The sequence below is a fragment of the Oncorhynchus clarkii genome, chromosome 16 (genome assembly GCF_045791955.1).
Source record: "Oncorhynchus clarkii lewisi isolate Uvic-CL-2024 chromosome 16, UVic_Ocla_1.0, whole genome shotgun sequence".
Classification (NCBI taxonomy): domain Eukaryota; kingdom Metazoa; phylum Chordata; class Actinopteri; order Salmoniformes; family Salmonidae; genus Oncorhynchus; species Oncorhynchus clarkii.
In genome coordinates, this window is record NC_092162.1 from 3219574 (window position 1) to 3227073 (window position 7500).

Sequence of the window (7500 nt, forward strand, 5' to 3'; positions counted from 1 at the left end):
TTTGTTCTTAGAAGACTTGCCTAGTTAAATAAAGGAAAATCCTAGATTTTTTAATTATTTCCGCCATCATTTCCTTTGACCAAAAACAGCTTCTGGATATCAGAACACGCATCACTAACCTCCATTTGGATGAAGATTTCTACTTCAACGAGTCTGCAGATCTGGACGTTCTGCTTACCAGGCCCTGAATCGAAGGAGGAAGTGTTGGTGAAAGAAAGGCAAGAGAGGCGGCGTCATGATTAGATCGCCGAGCATCTAGACCGCCATTGCCCTCTGTTCTGTTGCCGAACGTACAATCAAACTGGACAAGCTCCGTTCGAGACTGTCCTAACTGTTCGAGACTATTCTAGCTCCATTCGAGACAATCCTAGATCTGTTCGAGTCCTAGCTTTGTTCAAGACTTTCCATAACTCTGTTCGAGACTATCCCAGCTCCGTTCGAGACTATCCTAGCTCCTTTCGAGACAACCTAGCTCCATTCGAGACTATCCTAACTCTGTCCGAGACCTAGATTCATTCAAGACTATGCTAACTCTGTTCGAGTCCTAGCTCCGTTCGAGACTATCCTAGCTCTGTTCGAGACTTTCCTATCCCCGTTCGAGACTATCCTAACTCTGTTCGAGACTATCCTAACTCCGTTCGAGACTATCCTAGCTCCGTTCGAGACAATCCTAGCTCCGTTCGAGACTATCCTAGCTCTGTTCGAGACTATCCTAGCTCTGTTCGAGACTATCCTATCAACGGAACATTATTGTTCTATGTCTTTCAGAGTTGTAGCTGAACAAGGACATGGTGATAACATAAACCTCCCTGTCTTTTCCAGACCGGACGGCAGCCTGAGGCAAGATGAGAAGGGGAGGGGCGTGTCAATTTGTTAATAACAGCTGGTGCACGATCTTAAATGTTCAGGTGGTCTCGAGTTTTTGCTTGCCTGAGTTAGAATACTTAATGTTAAGGTGCAGACCATATTATTTACCAAGAGCATTTTTATCTATATTTTTCGTAAGCTGATGCTGGCACTAAGATCGCACTCAATGAGCTGTATACGGCCATACAGGAAACAGGAAAACAGGAAAACGCTCGTCCAGAGGCGGCGCTCCTCGTGGCCGGGGACTGTAATGCAGGGAAACTGAAATCCGTTTTACCAGATTTTACTAAATCACTATCGCCCCGTAGCACTCATTGCCCCGTAGCACTCATTGCCCCGTAGCACTCATTGCCCCGTAGCACTCATCGCCCCGTAGCACTCATTGCCCCGTAGCACTCATTGCCCCGTAGCACTCTGTAGCCATAAAATGTATTTGAAAGGCTGGTCATGTCTCACATCAACAGCATCATCCCAGATTCCCTGGACCCACAACAATTCTCATACCAATAGATCCACAGATGACGCAATCTCTATTGCACCCCACACTGCCCTCTCCCACCTGGACAAGAACACCTATAGTGCTTTCAGAAAGAATTCACAACCCTTGACCTTTTTACTGCCTGAATTTTAAATGGATTATCTTGAGATTGTTTGTTAAAGGCCTACACACAATACCCCATAATGTCAAATTGGAATAATGTTTTTATTTTAATTTTATTTTTTAACTTGTACTAATTAATTCAAATTGAAAAGCTTAAATGTCTTTAGTCAGTAAGTATTCAACCCCTTTGTTATGGCAAGCCAAGTCACGTAATAAGTTGCATTGGACTCACTCAGTGTGCAATAATAGTGTTTAAGGTGATTTTTTTAAACGACTACCTCATCTCTGTACCTCACACATATAATTATCTGTAAAGTCCCTCAGTCGAGCAGTGAATTTCAAAAACACGGATTGAAGACGAGGTTTTCCTGCCTCGCAAAGAAGGGAACCTATTCGTAGCTGGCAAACAAAAAGCAGACATTGAATATCCATTGAGCATTATTAATAATTACACTTTGGATGATGTAGCATTACACACAGTCACTACAAAATTTGGAATAAGTCATGGGGTATGAATACCTTCTGAAGGCACTATATGTGAGAATGCTGTTTATTGACTACAGCTCAGCGTTCAACACCATAGTGCCCTCCAAGGTCATAACTAAGCTCAGGACCCTGGGATTGAACCTCTCCCTCTGCAACTGGATCCTGGACTTCCTGACGGGCCACTCACAGGTGGTGAGGGTAGGTAGCAACACATCTGCCACGCTGACCCTTAACACGGGGCCAACTCAGGGGTGCATGCTTAGTCCCCTCCTGTACTCCATGTTCACCCATAACTGTGTGGCCAGGCACGGCTCCAACACCATCATTAAGTTTGCTAATGACACAAATGTGGTAGGCCTGACGTTGAGACCGGCTATAGAGGAGGTCAGTGACCTGGCAGTGGGGTGCCAGAACAACAACCTCTCCCTCAACATCAGCAAGACAATGGAGCCGATCGTGGACTACAGGAAACGGAGGGTGAGCACGCCCCCGTCCACATTGACGGGGCCGTAGTGGAGCGGGTTAATAGCTTTTAAGTTCCTCAGTTTCCACATCGCTACGGAATTAACATGGTCCAGGCACACCAACCTGAATAGGGCACGACAACGCCTCTTCCCCCTCAGCAGGCTGAAATATATATTTGACATGGGCCCTCAGATCCTCAAAATGTTCTACAACTGCACCATTGAGAGCATTATGACTGGCTGCATCACTGCTTGAAATGGCAACTGCTTGGCATCTGACTGCAAGGCACTACAGTACATAAGGCCTAGTACATCACTGGGGCTGAGCTCCCTGCTATCCAGGACCTCTATACCAGGCGGTGTCAGAGGAAGGCCTAGTACATCATTGTGGCCGAGCTCCCTGCTATCCAGGACCTCTATACCAGGCGGTGTCAGAGGAAGGCCTAGTACATCACTGGGGCTGAGCTCCCTGCTATCCAGGACCTCTATACCAGGCGGTGTCAGAGGAAGGCCCTAAAAATGGTCAAAGACTCCACCCACCCAAGTCATAGACTTTTCTCTCTGCTAAAGCACGGGGGTTATGTAGACAGCCCTGTTGCACCCCCCAAAACAGAGCTCAAAGTTTGGGAAATGCAACCCTTGCCTAAAGAACAGCTACATGATTTGATGAAAAGCAACAAATAGACACAACATTGTTCCATATTCTTTAATAAAAGACTCAGGCAATAGGCTATACAGCTGGCTTCACAGTTTCCCTGCCAAATAGGCCTACAAGGAAACTCGATGTGTCTCAATGACGTTGAGTGTGCAAGCGGAGGGGTCTCTGTACTCAGTGTAGTACCTTCCACAAAAATAATTTGTTCAACATAAAGACATGTAAAGCCATTCATCCACCCCTCCACACAAGTCCACCCACAACCACATAACCCTGTGAGTAGAACTAAAGTGTTCCTTTCAGGGTGTTAATGCCTGTCTAAACAGGGATCCTAAAGGTCTATTCTCCTCGGGTAATGGTCTTCGACTCCACTACTCTCTTGTCTTCTCTGTATTTGAATGAGTGACTCTGCTTTGGGATCCAAAGACCCAGACCTGTAGTGACTCTACTGTGGGACCTGTATTTGTTTGTTTTATCCCTAGAACAAAACTAAGTTCATGGTCCATGCTCCATGTCCGTCCTGTGTTAAGATCTAAGGGGTGAGAGTAGGAGAGGAGGAGGGGTGAGAGGAGTAGAGGAGGGGTGATAGGAGGAGAGGAGGGGTGAGAGGAGGAGTGATAGGAAGAGAGGAGGGGTGAGAGGAGGAGAGGAGGAGGGGTGAGAGGAGGAGGGGAGGGGTGAGAGTAGGAGAGATGAGAGGAGTAGAGGAGGGGTGATAGGAGGAGAGGAGGGGTGAGAGGAGGAGTGATAGGCGGAGAGGAGGGGTGAGAGGAGGAGAGGAGGGGTGAGAGTAGGAGAGAAGGAGGGGTGATAGGAGGAGAGGAGGGGTGAGAGTAGGAGAGGAGGAGGGGTAATAGGAGGAGAGGAGGAGAGGAGGGGTGAGAGTATGAGAGGAGGGGTGAGAGTTGGAGAGGAGGGGTGAGAGTAGGAGAGGAGGAGAGTAGGAGAGGAGGAGAGGAGGGGTGAGAGTAGGAGAGGAGGGGTGAGAGTAGGAGAGGAGGAGAGTAGAAGAGAATGGGTGAGAGTAGGAGAGGAGGAGAGTAGGAGAGGAGGGGTGAGAGTTGGATAGGAGGGGTGAGAGTATGGGAGGACGAGGGGAAATAGGAGGAGAGTAGGAGAGAATGGGTGAGTGTAGGAGATGAGGGGTGAGAGTAGGAGAGGAGGAGAGGAGGAGTGAGAGTAGGAGAGGAGGAGAGTAGGAGAGGAGGGGTGAGAGTAGGAGAGGAGGGGTGAGAGTAGGAGAGGAGGGATGAGAGGAGGAGAGGAGGGTTGATAGGAGGAGGCGTGAGAGTAGGAGAGGAGGGGTGAGAGTAGGAGAGAAGGGGTGAGAGTAGGAGAGGAGGAGGGGTAGATAGGAGTAAAGGAGGGGTGAGCTTAGGAGAGGAGGGTGAGAGTAGGAGAGGAGGAGAGGGGGGGTGAGAGTAGGAGAGGAGGGGTGAGAGTAGGAGAGGAGGAGAGTAGGAGAGGAGGGGTGAGAGTAGGAGAGGAGGGGTGAGAGAAGGAGTGATAGGCGGAGAGGAGGGGTGAGAGTAGGAGAGGAGGAGAGTAGGAGAGGAGGGGTGAGAGTAGGAGAGGAGGAGAGTAGGAGAGGAGGGGTGAGAGTAGGAGAGGAGGGGTGAGAGAAGGAGAGGAGGGATGAGAGGAGGAGAGGAGGGTTGATAGGAGGAGAGGAGGGTGAGAGTAGGAGAGGAGGGGTGAGAGTAGGAGAGGAGGGGTGAGTGTAGGAGAGGAGGAGTGAGAGTAGGAGAGGAGGAGGGGTGATAGGAGGAGAGTTGGTGTGTAGGGGTGAGAGTAGGAGAGAAGGGGTGAGAGTAGGAGAGGAGGAGGGGTAGATAGGAGTAAAGGAGGGTGAGAGGAGGAGGGGAGATAGGAGTAAAGAGGGGTGAGCGTAGGAGAGGAGGGGTGAGAGTAGGAGAGGAGGGGTGAGAGTAGGGGAGGACAAGGGGTGATAGGAGGAGAGTAGGAGAGAATGGGTGAGTGTAGGAGAGGAGGAGAGAGAGGAGGAGGGGAGATAGGAGTAAAGAGGGGTGAGTGTAGGAGAGGAGGGGTGAGCGTAGGAGAGGAGGGGTGAGAGTAGGAGAGGAGGGGTGAGAGTAGGAGAGGAGGGGTGAGAGTACAAGACGAGTCAACCCAGGCAGAACATCCACTAATGTCACCCCTAGGTAATCATATTTTCCTGAAAATCTATCAAGTTTCAATACCAGGAGTAATTCATATTTATCCCAACAGTCCTTGGGAAATACCACAAAAATCGGAAGTGTCCATTTAAAGCATTTACAACCAAGATATGGTCACCATGCCAGGATTCTCCCCAACTAAGAGGGGTCCTGCACCACCTTGTCGGCTTGGCAGCGCCACTATGTAAAGATTTCACAGCAAATGATACTGCCATTTAATAATGATAGAGTAGTTATCTTCGATTGCCAGTGACATTGTTGTGAATTGCAGGCCATTCATAAATTCAGAGCGTTATCATGTTCCTCGATTATTTCGTCTCGTTTCAGCAGCAGTCTATCTCGACACAGAGCGTGCTCGGGACTCACAAAGTGCACGCAGAGTATAGCGTTGTCAAAAAAACATACCAACTTTTTAACAGCAGTCAAATGAAAAGTAAAAATTGCTAAAGTTGCTAAGCTTGTTAGATGACCTCCAACAATATCTCCTATATTTGGCCAGACTGGAAATAGTTTAAATATCAAGGTATCTTAATTAACGGGTATCCAAGTCTGTTTTAAAATATCCCATACTGTCATACCGTTTGTTAATCACACATTCTCCATCGAAGTTCACGCGCTGTATCGGCAGCAATACGAGAACGCGCAGAGAAGTGGGGGAAATGTTACAGAGGTATTTTGACATGCATAGGAGAGAGACGTGCTTTTGAAAATGAAACCTTAAGGATAACAAAATATCGTTAGGGATTTGCATGCGAGGCAGGAGTCAGGATTTTTTTGGGGTTTCAGTGGGATTGGAAAGGAAAATAGTCTCGGCTCTTGGACAGAAAAATATAGAATTTTCCTTCATGCCTTTCGGAATTGGTAGCCCTGTCCTGCAGTCAATGACCGAAAGAGGCCTCTTTGGCCTCATGTGTGGAATGTTATTAATATTTTTCAATCATTTCATAATTAATAAAGATTTTTTTTACTGATGAAAATCTGTTGTTTCTATGTGTTTGACCGTCAAAATTTGAAATGGTGTTTATTTTTTATTTTTACGTGGTATAAAGTAGAGACTCATAGCTTGAAAATGGTATATCATACAGTACATTTGAGGAACAATGTGAAAGTAATTCTGCTTTGAAAGTTGATAAACTTGTAACCCCCCACTTTTAAGAAAATGGCCTTTGAATGTTTTGGTACACCTACTGGAGAGCTCTTCTTTATCTACACCCATTCAGCATCGTTCACACCCCCTAAAGCCTTTAGCTCCACCCATCTCTTTAAGGATCCACATGTTAGGCCATGTGCTCAATAGTGAGTAGGGTAGTGTACAACCAAAGGTTCCAAGACTAAAGGCTGGCTTATACGACGTCTATCGACACGACCGTAAACAGTTGTCGCAGTTGTCATTATGAACATTCGACTGTCTTGGAAATATCTAAATTGTCGTTGTCGCTATGGAAAAGTATAAACACAAAAAAACGACAGGCCTGGTTGTCCAAAATAGTACAACTGGTGTATTTTAACACAAATAAACCAATCCGTTTAAACATTGAAACATTAAACAGTTTATGTCAAACTAGTAACCTAGGCAACTAAAAGCAACTTTCTAAACAATGTTTTGGTTAGTTTCTAGCTTCTTAACGTTAAGTTAGCTGGCTAGCCAGTTCAAATAATGACCATAACATATAGCTGAAAATGTCATAACTTATATTCAATGCTAATTTGTATTCAGTATTACAGGAAAATAAACTCACAACAAGATAAGTATTTACAAGTTAATGGCGAGCTATTTGCAGAAAATAGCTTACAGTTGTGAGTGTGAGTAAAAGCAGGGCTACTGGAACTTGGACACTCTCTCGTTGGTCGAACATTATATCCTAATTTGACTTTGGTGCAGGTCATGTTGTTCTTCACATTACCGTCTCTGGTAAACACACATCATATATATTAAAGTAAAACTGTATTTGTCACATGCACAGGATACAGAAGGTGTAAACGGTACAGTGAAATGGTTACTGGCATAGTGGAGTCTTTTGTTTAGCTATCTAGCTAGCTAAACAATGAACCATAATCCCAACTCAAAATGTTACTATCCTGCATGAACCTACAAGTATCTAAAGCTAACCAACTAGCTTGTTTCACTGTTAGCTAGCTAGCTAACATTGTGCTATAACTAGCAATGCAAATGGTTCTGCAATATGAATAATATTTCTACACAGATCACACAGGTAACGTTAGCTAGCGAGCCAGCCAGCCAGATAACGT